This window comes from Temnothorax curvispinosus, unplaced genomic scaffold, assembly GCF_003070985.1.
Source record: "Temnothorax curvispinosus isolate PA1 unplaced genomic scaffold, ASM307098v1 QBEX01007752.1, whole genome shotgun sequence".
NCBI classification, from domain to species: domain Eukaryota; kingdom Metazoa; phylum Arthropoda; class Insecta; order Hymenoptera; family Formicidae; genus Temnothorax; species Temnothorax curvispinosus.
The window spans coordinates 143,982-161,558 of NW_020217532.1; the positions used below are offsets into that span (position 1 = coordinate 143,982).

The following is a 17,577-nucleotide window of genomic DNA, read 5'->3' on the forward strand; positions in this document are numbered from 1 at the left end:
ACACATATATGCGCTGCGCTACATCTGGGTTCCCGTATATTTTCTTAAATCGATCGGAATTAGAGGCAGTCGCTTTAAATATGAAAAGCAGCCGCCCTGGTTACATGTAATTTAACGGTAATGACGTTAATTAATGCGATTTCATTGATCACGCGTAATTTAAAATGGGTCGTCTCCGATCGATTTTCGATTTTAAATAATGTAAAAAGATATTTATGCACGTTGTATTGGACTTTTAATCTCGGCTATATCGAGAAAAAAGTGACAATCGTTTCATCCGTTTAAGTATGTAAAATCGTGAGTTCTATTCCTTACAATTTACATTGAATATCCGCCTAGAGACTTCAGGATTAATCCACATTGTACTCTGAATTAATATGCGTTGCGCGTCAAAAGGAATTCTATGTTAACACGATCGTTTACTAACACAAGAACGTTAACACAAGAGCGTTACACGGATCTTCATGAATTAATCCTTTGGGATCTAGTGGTTACTATTCGTGATCGTCTTTTTGGATTTCTTGTTTGAACGGCGCGTTACGTAACTCTGCGCAATTATTTGGCGACTATAATACACATGGAAATCGATTTCCGCTCCCGATTCCAATATGAGAAATGGTTCGATTTTGTGCTGCCGCTTTACTGTTTGGACGGTAAAAATTGTATCTTGGAAAATATTGATTATTGGACGGCGAAACATTAACTTTGAAGATTAACTTTAAACTCTCGGTCCATTTTCGTCTTTCGCTAAAACTAAAAGAGTAAAGAGCGTTAAGTCGGTTAACTTACGGATGAAGTTTACCGACTTTGATGAAATCAGTCCTCAGGGACTCAACATCTGCAAAAAGACACGATAATGAAGATGTTGTCTCAGAAAAGTGAAGTCTTGAACGTGAAGACGTTCAAAAATACTTTTCGCGCGGACAGCTGCAAAATATTTTTATAATTTATTTTTAAAGAAATTCAATTTCGAAGGATTGCCGTTTTAATCGCATTATTGCATAATTTTTAGTTTTTCTTTGTAGCGTGTTGTGTTCTCGTTACTTTGGATTTCACATTTTTGGATCGTCGATGAGAGAATAATTATTCTGTACTGTACGCACGAAAATTTCATCAGGGGGAAGGAGACACAAGATATTTCTATAGAATTTGATGACGTTATTATCGGATATTGCAGCTGCATTCGGGATCGCTCGATTACGGCGCGTAAATTTCCTCATCATTAGCATCATGTATATTCATTGAGGCTCGTAATTCATCAACCCGCAACAAATGCTCATTATCGCTCATAATTCATTCGCGTCTTCGCGTCCCGCGCGCGCACTGTCAAGGCCAGCCATCAGCCAGCCAGCTCGCGTGCGCCGTGATTGGACATTATCATAAAAATGCAACGCGAAACGGAATCCCGCGGCGAGGTCACGCGGTTAAGGTCGGTGAGTGTGAAGCTCGACTTTTAACGAGGGACAAAAGCCCCCCGTTTCGCTATCAGGTTCCCGAAACAAATTAACTCACGACGGTGAAATTTTATCCGAGACATTTGCGAGACCGGACATTCGCGGGACATAGTCGCGCGCGTATATTAATCGGGATAAATTAATTTGTAACTGCGAGCCTGATTAGAAGGGGGAAACCAGAGACGCGTGCGGGTTGCTCGGTTACCAAATGCGCGCGACCAAATAGGTACGTGACGTTATGGAATCTGATCATTCTACGATGCACTTCTGTCGCCCAGTTATACCCATCCCGTTCGCGTCCATCCCTTTCATCAGACGGAGAGGCGGCCAGACACACTCGTACTCAGAATCTGGGTCACCCATCAATCGCGCCACGATGTAACTAACCGCATCCTCGTCCCGTCCCGTCCCGTTTAGGACGCGCGTACGCGTCTGTCGCTCTCTCTCTCTCTCTCTCCCTTCCTCTTTCTCTCTCTCTGTTTCTCTCTCCCAGTAATTAAAAACTTTCATTCCGCGCCTGATAGATTCTCGGCCGCTCCCTCCCCCCTCTTCCCGTATGGGAATGGAGATCTCGCTTCGCGTATCTCGCTTCGCCGATAAGGACCGATCATGTATTTTTCATCGAGCGATAATCGAGCATCGCCATGCCGGGCGATCAAAAGCCGCTCTGTCACATTCTGTGTTCCGAAATTAATATCACCCGGCGATTGACAGCTAATTAATAATCTACGATCGGTGAAATATTTTTAATGAAATGCATTAGGTACGATTATTTAAATATCCACCTCGAATTTCGTTTTGATTAAAAAGATACGAGCTGACATTTATCGATAAAGCATTTCGAATTTTTTTTTAATTTATTTGCAGCACCTTGTGGCTTTGTTTGAAAGTTTTTTTCGATTAAAAAAAAATTCCGTGGCTGGTTATCTCTGGAAATGTTTACTGTAGAAACACGATATTTCTGTACGCATTTATCTTGTGTGTAAAATTACTAATTCTGCAATTAATAACGCCTGATTACAAATTCGCCTATCGATTTACTTTCACATTTCTTTTACATTTTTATATATAAATGCTTTAAAGATACTAACAAATTACGGCTTTTATCGCAAATGTAGCAATTGTGCGTGGTGAAAACGAATGTTATACCGTATCGATGATTCTTGCGTGATTTTTTTTTTACTTTTTCCCTTTTACCTTCCTATGAACTTTTGTTCTTCCGAATGGCAAAAAAGCTAGTTATTACAGTCGGTGCGGCGAGATACGGGACCGGGCGGACTTTAACGGAAAATTGTGACTAAATCCGGGCGGAAGCCGCGATAGAAAGAATCGGCGTCAGGGTCGGCGGGTCGGGGCGCTAGCGACGGGCGTGTTTAACGAGTGTGTGTAAGAGAGAGGCTCCTTTCTCATAGAGGCCGGGCTCTACTATTACGTCACGTAGTCAATAGCCCCTGGGACGCCAGTGGCACGTGACAGCGTCAACGTGTCAACCCCTTTATGCTATATTGCCGGGCATTATGCCACTGTATTATCGAGCCTTCCTACAACGACAGCCAGCCGCTGCATTTCGGGGTGCAGCTTACAGTGTACGCCCACGCGTGCGTTCGTGTGCGCGCGGTATCGTTCGTCCGTGTATGCGCGTGACACCGCGTGTGCGTGTGTGATAGTGCGATCCGGCTATATACGTACGCGCAAAAGCCGCCCCCCCCCCCACATGACGGTCCGCAGGTCCAGGATCGAAACGGAAACGCGTCAGGAGCAGATGTAGCGACATGTATCCGCGAGCGTCGGAACGACCTGCATCAAAGGAAGAACCCGCACTATCGCGCCCTTTTCGAGCGAAACGATTAAAACGCGGGCCGCAGGTGCACAGCTGCATTTTGCCGCGGACCGTGAGGTCGTTGGTGATTAATAGCGTTTAGAGTAGTGCCCAGGAGGACCTACGTGCGCGCGATTTAGTTTTGTCTTTCCGAATGTTTTAACGCTCGTTGAATAAAAGAGGATTTACAAATTCGAGTACGTTCCAATTTTTCACTCAAACGATCGTCCGTTCGCGAATTTTCCATCCGCTCATGAATTAGAAAATATATTTCCCCATCGAATAAATACAACGTGTTGCAAATTAACGATATATACGCATTGGAGAACGATAAATATCATTTTTCAAAGATTTGAGTTGCTGCATCGTGCATTTTCGACTGGAGCCAATCGGATTGCGTAATGTTAATAAATTATACTCGTTTATTCTTTCCGCGGTGCGAAAGGCACATTGTCAATAAATTTCCGTGGATTATGAGTGGAATCCTTTTTCGAATATTATCTCCAAATATATATATATACACCCATATATTTTTTAAGAGATGTAAAACGTGAAATGAAATTAATTTAAAAACGCGAGCTTAAGCTCACCAAAACTCTCTTTCTCTCTCACCTTTTTTTACCTCATACCATTACTAATAATAAATTATCAATACTTCATATTCATATTAATAATAAACGCGACTGTCAAACACTCTATATATAAATATTATTAAAAATTTGTCGCATAGGTAACAGAGAGACATAAATTTTTAATTACTTGCAACTTTAAAATATTTTCTTTAAATTCTCTTTCAGTTAATCCACTTTAGCTCAACCATTTAAAAAAATATGATGAAATAATTATTTAACTCATTGCGGCTAATATTTCTCAGACTATTAACAAATTAATTTTTATTTCTATCAGTTTGGTACATTGTGATAAAACTGTTTTTCAAGTAGTACCCTAAACAGTTTGTGCATCTTTTAATTTTTATTTGCGTGATATGAGATTTAATGTCAGTAATATCTGTAGATAATGATATTCAAATAGTCGTATTTAGTTCTATAAAAACGGCAAAAATAAAAAGCAAAATGGATTTCGTATTCCTCCGACGCCACACGAGCGAACTTACGGAGTAATTTACATTACCGCCAACTTTAGCGGTGAAAATCAGCTTAAGCAAACAGAAGATATAGGATTAAAAAATCTAAGAATACGCGAAAAGAACCGCCGGCATTTAATCCGGTTAACCAAATTGCTGCATTTTTCAGCACGCCAAGATGATAACGACGACGGTGGCGGCAAACGAAATCACGAGCGCGAACTACGCGGCACACGCCGCGCAAGCGGGAGGGACATTAGGCCGAGTCCGAGCTTTTTTTTCTCTAACTATTAACGGTGCCGTCGCGTTGGCCCGTTTCAGTCGGGCGCGATTCGTACGTGCAAAACGTGCTAAAATATGTACAGATCGCGTAATGAAGGTATGTTTAATAAATAACCATCCAGAATTGCGCGCTCTCTCTCGCGCTCGCACTCTCGTTATATGCGGCCAGAGCGTTCGAGTATACTCGAATATAATTTACATACAGAACGCACACGTATATACATGTACACATGCGTGTGTGTGTGTGTGTGTGTGGTGTACGTGAATGCACCTGCAATGTATCCCGCACAACTTGCATGCACGTTCTCATCGACGTATAAATGACAGTCGGCTGTTTGCGTTCGTATTATGCGTACGTACGCTGCCATACTTGTCGGCGGCAGGTACACGTGGTCAGTACCGTCCATACACGTGCGATCTCTGGAGAAATGTGCACAAAAAAAAACGGATGCACGATCACGGGAATGACAGAGGGAGGATCGCGCGATTTTTGCGGTGGTAACTGAAATCAATGCTGACTTGAAACACTGCATTTTGATGGGTCGCCGTAGATCTACCTCAGTCAAAGTTCACCGACCTGTCCGCGACGGAATAGACGGAGCAGGGGCTTTCTTTTAATCCATACGAGAGATTATCTTTTCATGCCGACTCGCATCGAAAATTAATCGTTTTCCTGCTCTCCCGGCGCGGCCGCTGAAATAACGCGCGATCGACTCCACTCGTAACGTATGCGCGAAACGTTTCGCGGCACACACGATCGTATGTTTTATTATGTAGGTATGTTTTATTCTTATCCTCCCCCCCCCTCCCCGAACACGTCCATTTTTAATGCAACGACTCCGCGAAAGCTCTAAGCCCTGATACGATTTCAAGCCGCACACACGCGGAAGTTAAATATTCCGCGGCGAAAATAACTTTTCGCGCCGCGTGTGTACGGTGCGCTTTTTCGGCTACCTCACTCCGCTTTCGCCATTTTCGTAGCCGATATCAGTTTTTAATGGAACGTATAGTATACGCCCGCGCTCGCTCTGTTTGCCCGCGCGAAACGCAACCCTTTGAGCTCCAAAATAATGCTAACAAATTACCTCATATTAAATATTCCAGTTTTCACGTACAAATATCACTAAAGCTGTTAGCGTGATGGCAATCGCTTAATGCAATCAGCAATTAAGGGTTACAAAAATCTCTCTACTTGTTTCAGTAATTCGAAAAACTGCAGCTAATTTATCAAAATTCAGAGAATTAAAAAATGAGATAAATGTACATATATATATATATATATATATATATATATATATATATATATATATAGTTTTTTTGATGGCTTCTCCTCTTTGGGAGGAAAAATAATTTCAGTCAAAGGGAGTTCTCGGATTGACGCAATGGCTTTTCGCGTTGGCATTGCGAACAGTAGGCATAACACTGACACAGATGAGCAATGAAAGCCCGCAGCATCGTGTTTCACAGCCCGTTATCGCACCTATACATCCGTCCGTCTCGTAAACAGCCTCCTCCTCGCGCACGCGATTTACACACAGATACCCGCATACACAGAGATCGCGCGGTGAACGTGCGGATACAGGCCTCTCGCCACATCCGAAAACACTTCCCGCTGAAGGGGGGGATCATCCCCGAAATCCCGTCGCGCAGCCACGAATCGCGGCCCGCGGCGTGTGGGGTTGTCCGCGACTCGTAAAATTGCCGTGGGTGGTTTCGATTCTCGGATTCGAAATAGATAAACGTGCCTCGACTTCCAATCGTTTAACCACCATGGATGGGAAATATTTTTTTCTTTTTCAAAGTGTAATAAGACATTCATGTGAGACGACAAGATATCACATAATATCTCGGAGATTATTATATAATTTCAAAACCACGCACACGCATATTATCAATACTAAATTGAGTTAGTTAAATGTAATAAAATCCTGACAGCTGATTTGAGTAATTTGGATCTGTATGTTATTTGTTGAAGCAATGTTTTATGATTAAAATATTGGGAACTTTTGGGTCAGATATCCGCGGCTCTTGTTCACTCAATTTCAATAACAGATTTTTTTTTTTACAAATTCGGGGAACGGTTTTTCCGAGCGTGCTGATCAATTTTTCGCGATGCGAACCGTTTTCAGCTCGACAGAAAGGTCGGCGGGTGCCTCTCTCGCGGGAGAGATTGCCGGCGAATCAGGAGTGGCGGTTAGGGCCGCCAGAAATCTCCGACAGCGGCGGAGCACCCCGCGGCTTTTGACATCGGATATGTATGACATCGTCCCGCCGATATGTTTCGGATTCGGGGCGTCGATGTATCGGATCAAGGGGCGCATCCGTGCGTGATCGAGCCGATCCCTCGGGCTTCTTTTCTCTCCGCCCCTCTCCCGCCGGGATATGCATACACACCTTCCTCTATACGAACTTCGACTTAGTATCTCGACTTTGAGCATTACAGTCGGGAATCGGGCTAAACGACTATTTCCGCAACTCCTTTATTCCGCTTGTTAGTTTGTTTGAAGAACAACGGAAGGGAAAATTGCAAAATCGCAAATTCTCGGCGCTGAAGATTCTTAAGCATCTAACAATAGCATGTACTATTGAAGCGTATAATATACTTAAATAAAAATCTGTATCCGGAAAATTTCAAGAAGAGAGAATTTAAAATTTAGAAAAATTGTGGGTCATCGATCAATTCTTTTTTACAGTACAGTACAAAAATATACTAAGTATATCTCTCTTTTCTTACTTTCGTTCGAAAGCCACAGAATCGTATCGGTTATTCTCGATTCTCGAAATATTTATGACGATGAACGAAGTTGCGAAACCCGACGGTCGTCGAAAAATATGATTACACCGTGCGACTGTCGGACGATGTATAACTATATTTGCGCACTTTCACGTGCGATTTGCTGGGAATAAAAACTCACTTGGCAGGGAGCGTAGTTGTCTTCATATTTTCCAGACTACCCAGGCTGCGTTCGTGACACTCGGCAGCGGCAAACATGGTGAATCTGCAAAAGGGGGGGCGTTAATCTTCGTTTCCTGAGGAAAGTTCAGTAAGAAGTATTCCAATTTTTCACGCTGACGTATATGTATATGACTCCCAGCGTGAGAACTTATAGTTCAAAAACATAACAGCGAGAAATTATTTTGTCTCGGCGGGACACGGGGCCGTTTCCATTACGTGACATTTCATACCGTGTGTTTATTTCATGAATTTTTCAGTTTCCGTAATACGCACGCCAAATGGAAAACCCAAAAAATTCACAACAATCCGTAAAATATTAAGTAATCGATCGACTCTTAAACTATATAATAAATCTCTTACAATTTATTATACATATATGTAACTAATCGACACTTTTATTATTTATATCAGTGAAAGTCGCAATAAATCATTTCTTATATGTCTCATAATGTACATCAACTTCCTTATTGCCTAACCGGTTTGTACAGTGCACGTCTGCTCGTGCAAAATTTTAAACCGCGTCCACCTCGAGGCTAAGCATTTTTACGTTCGCCGGCTATTTTTCATGCGCGAATAATCCAACACGCGGTTGCCGTATCCAGGATCAGTGTCGAAGCGTTCATAAGTTTGGCTATAGACGTATCTTGAGCATGGGATAGAGGAAAGGGGTAAGAAGGGGTTGCGACAGTGGAGTGCGTGCCAGAGAGACATGAACTCTGACGGGGGCGGATGAATAATGGGCCGGCGCTTTGACACCGTGAGCTGCTACGCCTAACTCGAAAGGAACGAGGGGAAGGCGCGAAGCTTGGGAACGGGGGGTGTATGCGCGCAGGTAAAACGGGGGGGGTGTTCGGCCAATTCTCCTCGCGGTAGAGAACGAAGGACGGATGACAGGGTTGAAGAACGAGAGAAAGGGGATACGATCGTGGTAGTCGGTAAAGGTCTGTGTAAGGGTGAGAGGCCGTCGAGCGCAGGGAAAGAACGTAGAACGAGCCGGCCCGTGATTTATATTCATAACTTTAATACGAACCAACTTGCAGTCACGTCGTCATAACCCGCCACCGCCACCATCGGCCACCATCGCCACCACTGCTGCCCGAGTAATTTATGTATTTCTCCGAGCGCATCGACCATCGAGATTCGCGCAAGTGGATGATGCGAGCCGATTTTGAAGCTCGAAATAAAATCGCACGTTTAATCGCAGCCTGGCGATTTCTTCGCAAAGTGCGGCGATTGATCACAGGTTTGTTAACCAAATTTATTGAAATGTAGTGTTTGAATTGAGTATCAATGAAAATTCAACACAGATTGACACGTAGATGACACAGAAAAAGCTAGGAAAGTTTGCAGCGATTAAAGATTCATCGGTTAAAACGAGACAGAGCTATAGTATATACACAGCTTTTCTCATAATGTCTCCTTCGCATTCTTAGCAAACTTAAAATTAAATAAAGTGCATTTCATATAATGTATTTAATACGCTAAATATTTTTTCTTAATTAAAATTCTTCCAAGGAGAATTATTTAATACAATATTTCCCGTTAACGATAAGCGAAGATGTTGTGGTAAATATTACAACAAAAAACTTTCCTGTACTAATGCACGAGAAGCAGCATATTTTTAATCGCTACTTAGTCAACATATGTTTTCAAAAATATGTCAAAAAAATTAATTTTGAAAAATAATCAAAAGCAAATAAAATCAAACGAGAGACCTATATATTTACTCGGTTAATATTTCCTTCCACAAGATACACCGAATTGGCAAGGATTATCGTGCAGGTGACATGGTTCGGCCACCAGCAAATTTGTACGAAGGCGAGATAGAAACAAAGTGAGACGGGATGAGGAGAATGACGAGTATACGCAAGAGCGAGGTCGGACATAAAATCTTTATGCTGGGGAAAGGCTCTATGCTCAGCCAAGGCTCCAGCCATCCCGTTTAATTACGGATTCTAAAGCTCTTCGCCTACTATCTGGGCGTATTCGGTTATTCCAGTGTTATTGCCAGTTTTACGATTCCCCCTTTCGGCATCGTTGTCGCGAAGGAATCGGGTTTCCGTAAATATCGTTGTTCGATGAGCCCGCGGAAATAATAACGTCGAATTAGCCTCAGAACGCCGAATCACGTATTGTTATCACTCCCCGAACGATAATGAAAACGCGATACAAGATATGGCGAAATAATATTCGTCGGATAGATGAAACATGAATATTAGTTTGGTAATCAAACGCAAAGATAAATATATATAAGCTATAATTAACATAATTATGTTCTGCAATTGTAAGTAAAGAAGTTTCTAGCTGCTCAATCATGTCGTAAAATAAACGTGGAGTAAACCGGACGATCAATCGTCGTCGACGCAATTACGGGGATAATTCTAGTACGTGGTAGCTTTCGAGGCGTAACAAGGCCGACAAGAGAGTCGCGCGAGAGTCGACGGGGGAAGAAATGCTCTCGTTAGTTGGCGGCGCAACGCGCTTAAAGTGCGAAAATGTTTAATTCACCCACTTTATACCCACAATATGGAATATTCTACTAAACTCCGGCGCTCATTAAGAAGCTGGACAATTTGTACGATCTTAATGACGAGCTGCCGATTCGTAGGACTTAATCCGTCCGTTTCTCCTTCCTTCGTATAGCGCGACGAGGTCCGCCGCCGGCCCATTCGTCCATTTCCCTTTTCTACGTACGATCGCGCGGAGCGACACGCTTCTCCATCGGTCTGTCTGACCTAATCCGTCTTTTTCCCCTTCTCTTGGTCGCGCGCGCAGTGGGCCTCGTCGCCGGCCCGCCTGACCTAGTCCGTCCGCATTCTCCTTCGGTGCAGCGCGACGCGTCTCATCAGAGTTGAGAACCGCTACCTGGCTTTTAATTAACGCGCAGCTACCCGTCGCCTTTCAGCTCATAATATTGTATGTCCGCGTATCGTCCGCCCGCGTCTCAAGATCTGAAAAGAATTTCACGACGTTACGACCGACGGTGGGGATTTTAGGGGCGTAACGGCCGTTTTACGTCACGCGAAACGAGTCCCGGAAAATTCCGCAGAAATTTATGCCTTCGGCTAGCGAGGGCCATACGCTCGAACAACGGCGCGATATATCTTCTTAATTTATTATTTTTCGACCGTAAGACATTTTTGTCATACTTGTCGCAAGATAAGACGTATAATATCTATGCTTCCACGATGATTAATGATAATAAGTGAGAAATCCGTTTCATTAACACCGCGTAGAATTGCGCCGAATATTTCTCGAATTAGCGAGGGGAGTTCTCTTTCATTTTCGCGAAAAGGGGACACGAGAAAGGTCGGGGGCGGACTGCCAGGTGCAGGCACTTAAGATCGCGCCGTGCTACTTAGCGGATACTACGAGAGATCGGCGGCCAAAACTTCCGCTTATTTCCCCGCTATCCTCTTTCTTTCCATCGCGGTTCCATCCTCGTTTTCTCCTGTTCGTTTGGCTCGGATTTTCTTAACCTACCACGGCGCCGCGGCGGAACGCAAATAGGAGAGTGAACTTGACTAAAGTTCAATATACGGTCTGCGGTAAGGAAGGCGAGCCGCGGGGACGAAGACGAACTTTTAAGGTTACAAACTCAGCCGAACTGCCGGTCCGACAGTTTGGATTGATTTTAATATCGACTTTGTTCTCGAACTCGGCTACTACCTCGGTACTTTCGCGTCTTCTTTTCTCCGGCTGTGTGCCTGCTACCCTTCCACTCTTACCACGAGGAAAACAAGAGAGAGAGAGAGAGAGGGCTGTACTTTATTCCAACCTGCGCTAAGCAGAGACCCCGATACGCTTGTTTGTAGCGAATAAAATACGATAAAACACTATTCGACGTTTCTGATCATCATAAATCGATTTCACTCGGTCAAATAAAGATTGCTTGCAGAACATAAAATTATTCCAAAATTAAAATTAATGAATTACATGAAATACCTTCTGCGTTAAAATTCGACAACTTATCGTGCATTAATTATATTTTCTCATTAAGTCTTATTCGCTATTTACTTTAATTATAAACAAAATAGAAAGGAGATAAGAATCGCTGCCTGCGATATTATTCGAGATGCAGCTTCCACAATTTGCGCGCGCGCGGAGAGAGGAAGTATCCCGGGTTGTTGGGTGGTGGCAGCTCAATTTAATTCGCGGCTTAATCGTTTTATCCGCCTCCGATGTGTTGGGACGGTGGCGAGGTACGCGAGAATTTGCAAAATACTTGGCTCGTCCGTTGCGAGCGACAAGGGAATATATACCGCGACGGAGTCATTAGCGTCGGCGAGCGGCCCAAAGTGGCTGTACCGAATTGAAAAGCCGGTCGCGCGCGGCGCACGCCGCGTAATCGCAAAGGAAGTTTTGATTAGTTGCGACAGAAATTGACGTTTCCAGCATCCTAGAGCTACGGACAGCTAATTCCGGAAGTTGAAGTCACACAAGTCGGCGCCGGCGCCGCGTCGCTACGGGATTTCGCTTACTTTCGTCTTTGCCCGCCCATCCGCCCATCCATCCGTTCATTTCTCGTTCCCGGGGGAGAGAGAGGTATGCATCGCGTTGTATTATATTATTTAATTCTTCATTCGTTGTATTTTTTTTAAAGCAATTACGATATTGCGGTCGAACACGTAAAATAACAATGATTGTTATTACGCCGACGATAAAACTGACTATTTCGCGACTGTTATCGCAAGCTGTTGCCGCACATTCCCCGTCTTTCTCTCGTCCCCCTCCCCGGGATACTATTCTTCCCATCTCTGTTTTCCGGCTCTCTTTGCCGGCACCGTTAGCTCCTATCCCGCTTCTTTATCTCTCGCAAGCGGAAGCGCGTGTTCGTTCGCATGTGGGATACCCTCGAACCACCCGGATGATTCACGGTCGAGGTTATTGCCGCCCTCCTGCTTAAAATAATGTAAAGACACGAACGGTTATTATGCTATTGAGCTGAGTAAAGCGCGAGATAACATCGATTACGACGTAGCGTGGATACCGTATAGACGCGGTTAATTCCGCGTTACTGCCCACCGCTGTCGCATAAAACCGGTCCATTAAGACCGAGAATTATGAGAGATTGGAGAACCAAAGGCTTCGATAAACATTTACATAAATAAATACACGATACGCCAAACGCGCGAAACGTCACTTTTCGTCCAATCTATGTCCATTGAATTCGCGTTCCTCAAAATTGACGCGCATACATTTTCCACTTTAGCTGCTCGAGACGTACATACATTAAATATCGTGACTCTGCGCCGGTTGATGTTTCATTCTGAACGATCCCTTAAGACGAGTTTGAGATAATACGGGCCGGAGCGGTGGGAGGTGTTACATCGTTGGGAACCGATGTTACCTCGTTGTAAGATAAATTGCTGTTGCAAACTATTTCGGCGTCATTTATGAAGCTATATATGTAAACTGAAGTATTCACGCGCTCGTGTTGCCTTTGAAAGGGGTAACGTCAAACAACGGTCCAGGCACTGACCTCTTCAATTTTTAAACAATCCCCGTGATTGCAGCGACAAAATAATGCGAAAAGGCGAGAGGGGAAAGGGGCCCGTAATATGACGAATATCCAGCTTTAATTGCCACGCTACAATTTTCATTTACCATCGAAGGCTTTTTATTTCAAGATAGTTTTTTCGCGGAAATTCAAATAACATTTTTAAGCGAGTTTATTTCACGCAGTTTTACATTCATCGGGCTAAACCAAATTCGAAATTGTATACGCGCATACTAAATGGAGTTCGCTCGGAGAATTTCATTATCGCGTAAAAAGACGTGTCGTCACAAAGGTGAGGTTGAAATTTTTATTAAATTTTTGGCGACTATTATATTACCCGTTTGCGCAATTCAGACGACAAGAGAGAATTTATAGCGCAGCCGAGTTCAAACGGGTCTTGTTTTAATGCCAGTTAAACTGGTCCCGATGATTAATTATCGTGAAGCAACGGCACTTTTAACAGCTTGTTTCTTTCAACGGCTTAATTCTCCCGCGGATATCCGGAACTCGACGAGTTTCGTGAAAGTTGCAGGGCACGAAGTTGAGGATCGACAGATTTACAGTCTCCAGCTTACATGTCTGGCTAATCAATAGAAACAAACGCGCCAGGGACACCAATGTGTAACAAATTATTAAACAGCTCGCGAAGCGCAATTAACTCGGAATACTTCGCTGCTACTATCGGTGGGGAATAAAATGCTGGGCGTTTGTCAATACTTGTCCAATAAAGTTTCGATTGGCGAGGGGCTAATCGTAGCGACTACGAAGAGAGGGACGAGGACGACGACGACGACGACGTGAACGGTGGCTAATATCGCACGAACGAAGTAACGAGTGGCTCCTTTAAGCGTTTCCGTCGCAGATCCGGCATTCGAGGCACGCGCCGCTAACTGGATGTATTCAAATCACAACCGGCGTGCCGGGGAGGCAAGAGAAATAGTTTCCAGCTCCCACCTCCTTCGGTCGCCCTTTTCTCGCAGATCGCAGTCCGTGGACTGTTTAGCCCAGGCAAGCCCCTCCTGGGACCGTCCCGCCTGCCTGGCCACCCTCCTCCTCTCCACCTCCCCAAGCGGAAGGGTGGCGATGGCAGGCGCAGCCAGCGGAAATCTAATAATCGCAAGATCTCGTTTCGCCGAGCGACAATCTCGACGCCGATCGGGCAAACTCGATTTTTACTCCTAATTAAACTCACTCGCGCCACTGTCGCCGCCGCGTGGCTTCGCACAGACTGTCCGTCTTCCCGCGTCTGGCACGCCAAATTACTACGAAGAAACTTGCATACCACCATCCAACCGAGTTGCTCGAGGGGCTGAAGTCTGGCTCGGACAGACTGCGGCTACATCCCTCCGAGTTGCATAATGTCGTTTGCGATTACGTCGTTGTCTCCTAAATCTAGAGGTGTTAACCACGTTTCCTGCGAAGACTCGTCAGGGCGCTTTGAAAAATCTGATATCCTTAAATCCACAAACTTAAGAAAAGATCAAGTTTTTCATAACTGTGATGTGTATAACATCCCGACAACGCTTTTTTTTGTGATGTTCTTTTATCCGAAAAAGTTTCTTCATACTTTCCGAAATGGCAAAACGGCATAATTCTCGATGGTTCGCTCCCCTACCACAAATCGCATTCGGCCTGCGAAAGACTTCTGGGTCGGAGCGAAATCGTCTCTAATTCTGGCCTTACTCCCGTTAAGTGCGGGTTCTCGAAATAAATGCTTCTAGCGTGTTCCTTTTTTCCACGATCTCTCTTTAATCTCGACGGGGCAGTAAAGGCGCTCGCGTGCAAGACTGATGCAACGGCGAGACGCGAGAACGAATGAACAACGCGGGATGTAAAATTTTACGAGATAATTAAACCAAATACTCATCGAAAGTACTGCTCGTATCTTCGAAGTTGCGGCGGGTCGGCGGATTCGATCAAGATCTGCGCGATTATGCAATTTGATGGGACACTTCTAAGAAAACTGGATAATCGTGGCCGCAGTTTAACCTGTTCTCCAAGCAAAACGAAGACGTAAGATAAATAGGACGGAAAAGACGCGCGAGAGAAAGACGAGCGGAGAATGAGGGATGAGTTGGGACGAACTTTTTCACGCGCGCACCCTCTCTCCCGTTCCCCTCTCCCCCCCCCTGTTCTCTCACCTACCGGAAGCGGAATCGCATTATTCGCCGTACGTTTCGCCTCCCGTTCTTCTTTCCTCTTCCTTCGTTTTTCTTTGCTGCTTCCTCGCGCGTGCGGCCCCCTCTTAATTCTCCGTTCCTCCTTTTCGTCCTCCTCTCTCGTGTATACGCGGTGCGAGCGCTCGTAATTTACCTCGGGACCACTTTCGCGTCGATACCGATTCAACCAGGGTATTCCCCGACGACACTGTTTTTCTTGACATTTCCCTGCGCCCGACCGCGACGACGACGACGACGGGAAAATGTGGTGCCTGCTTCTCTTCCTGCCAGGTTCTTGCGCACGACGCGCGACGATCGAACGCTATCACCGAGAATTTACGTCACGAAACACGACAGCCGAGAGTTATCAACGACGAAGTTTAGGAACGGTACAATTCCTTTCTGATTTATCCAATTTTAGTATTGCCATCATGAGCAATATATTTTGTAAATTTTTTGCCAATCATATTTCCGTCAATGTAACTAGTTTGGCAGCAAAATGAACTTTAAACGTTTCGATAGATGGCATCGTATCGCGTATAGTATTGGATAAAGATAAAAATATCCTCTTCTTTCTCTCCTTCTTGCTTCGATGAGAAAAGAATTTTGATTCGTGGATTAATCCTTCGATCGTCATTCCACTTCGCCGAGGACTTTATTTAAGTTCGCAAGTGATCAATTCCAAGAGGAATTTCCGTACCGCGATCTTATTAAACGATACGAAGAAAATGCATCAAGCTCGAAGTATATGTAATCCCACATAACGCCACGTTAACATGCAACGGCGCAACTCGGGTCGCCCGGTCCGCGCGACCGTGTAAACTAATATTCTACAAAACATTCAGCGCCGAGGTAAACCTATCTCAAATAATGCGACGTAATACACACCGGTGCCCCGATTAGGCAAATTATGCATCCTAATGGGTTAATGGTAATTAGAGCACCGCGACGCCTCCGCCCGTTTGCCTCGTCATTCCCTCGTCATCCACCGTTGGTCATCTCGGGTCGCTGCCTCATTCAGCCGCGCCTGATCCGCGCTTCCGGCCGACACTTACGGATCATTAATAAAAACGCGGGCGACACACCGCGCGCGTTCCCGCCGCGCCGCGGGCGTGCCGGTAGGGCGGGAAGCATGAATGTGAAGAGAGCGCGAAATGCAAATCCAAGATCGGAGTGTGCGAGCCGAGCCGAGCTGAGCCGAGCTGAGCTGAGCCGTGAAGAGGCGTGGAGAGAGCGCCGGTGGTGTCGCATTTGCATATAGAAATCTTGAGGGAACAAATTTTTCTTAAAGTACTTGCCTCACGTGCCCTCTCATCCCTCTCTCCTCCGCCCTCTTATCCTCCTCTCGTGCCGTCGCCCCGACACCACCTCGTCCTTCTTCTCCGATTTGCATACAAGATTGCGCATGATGCTCTTCACGGTACGGCACGTTTCTCCTAACTCTTCCCTTTACCCTCTACCCTGAGAACCCCCTGCCGTTTCTCGCGTCTTTCTAACGCGGCGCACTCTTCCCCGAAAAGAAATGACCGGAGAGATATCGGGCAACGTGACGAGGATTTTTAAATTGGCGTTGATTAGGCGGCCACTTCATCTTTCGTTTCCCCGGCGAGATAAAAGATGAATCGCGATTTATCGTATCGATTGTTCGATAAACGGGGCAATGACAAGATTGAAAAAAATAGCACTTTAATCGAATCGATAAAGAATCATAATTGTTTCATTCCGAATCGGTTCTGTTTAGATTCAGAGCAAAAACGTTTAGAATTCTATTGAAAAAAATATAGGTATATGATCGAAAGATAACTGATCCTAAACGCATAGAATCATGGGAACGTCGCGTTGCCGCACGAGCGGACAAATCGATTTGCTTTAATAAACACGGAATATTTCGTTTAAAAGAAGCGTTTGTAAAACGGAACGTGACAAGACTGTTGATGGATAGTTCTGGAAAGTGCTGAGAGAGAGAGAGAGAGAGAGAGAGAGAGAGAGGAGAGAATACGACGTCAATATCTTAATTCAGATATCCGCGTTTAGCTCTCCTATGGTTCTTCGAGTCGACCTTAAATAGATATCGCTCTGGAGTCCCTATAGAGGCTAGAGATCAGGAGCTGCATACGAAATCCGATATTTTGAAATCTACGCCATCCCTCTCTCCTTATACACTACCGTTGCTCGCCTTCCGTACGGTATGGTAAGCCGATGTAACATTGGTTACCGGTTAGCCCGCCGAAGCTTCTAGGGATTAGATTTGATTATCGCGCGGCCGGAATTAGTCCTACAGCAACAGACAACCTGCAAACTATAACCACTCGACCATGCTCGA

The 17,577-nt window shown here is 44.8% G+C and overlaps 1 protein-coding gene and 1 long non-coding RNA gene across 2 annotated transcripts in view; one reads left to right on the top strand and one right to left on the bottom strand.

The window, feature by feature from the left end:
- The window catches only part of LOC112457396 (zeta-sarcoglycan), a 192,515-nt gene that overhangs the window by 92,762 nt on the left and 82,176 nt on the right, over nt 1–17,577 (top strand). The window lies entirely within an intron of this gene.
- Nucleotides 1–17,577, bottom strand: part of LOC112457397 — a 111,010-nt gene that overhangs the window by 87,708 nt on the left and 5,725 nt on the right. The window contains exon 2 of the long non-coding RNA XR_003041099.1: nt 7,555–7,638. This is a non-coding gene — a long non-coding RNA (uncharacterized LOC112457397). The remainder of the gene's footprint in view (nt 1–7,554; nt 7,639–17,577) is intronic.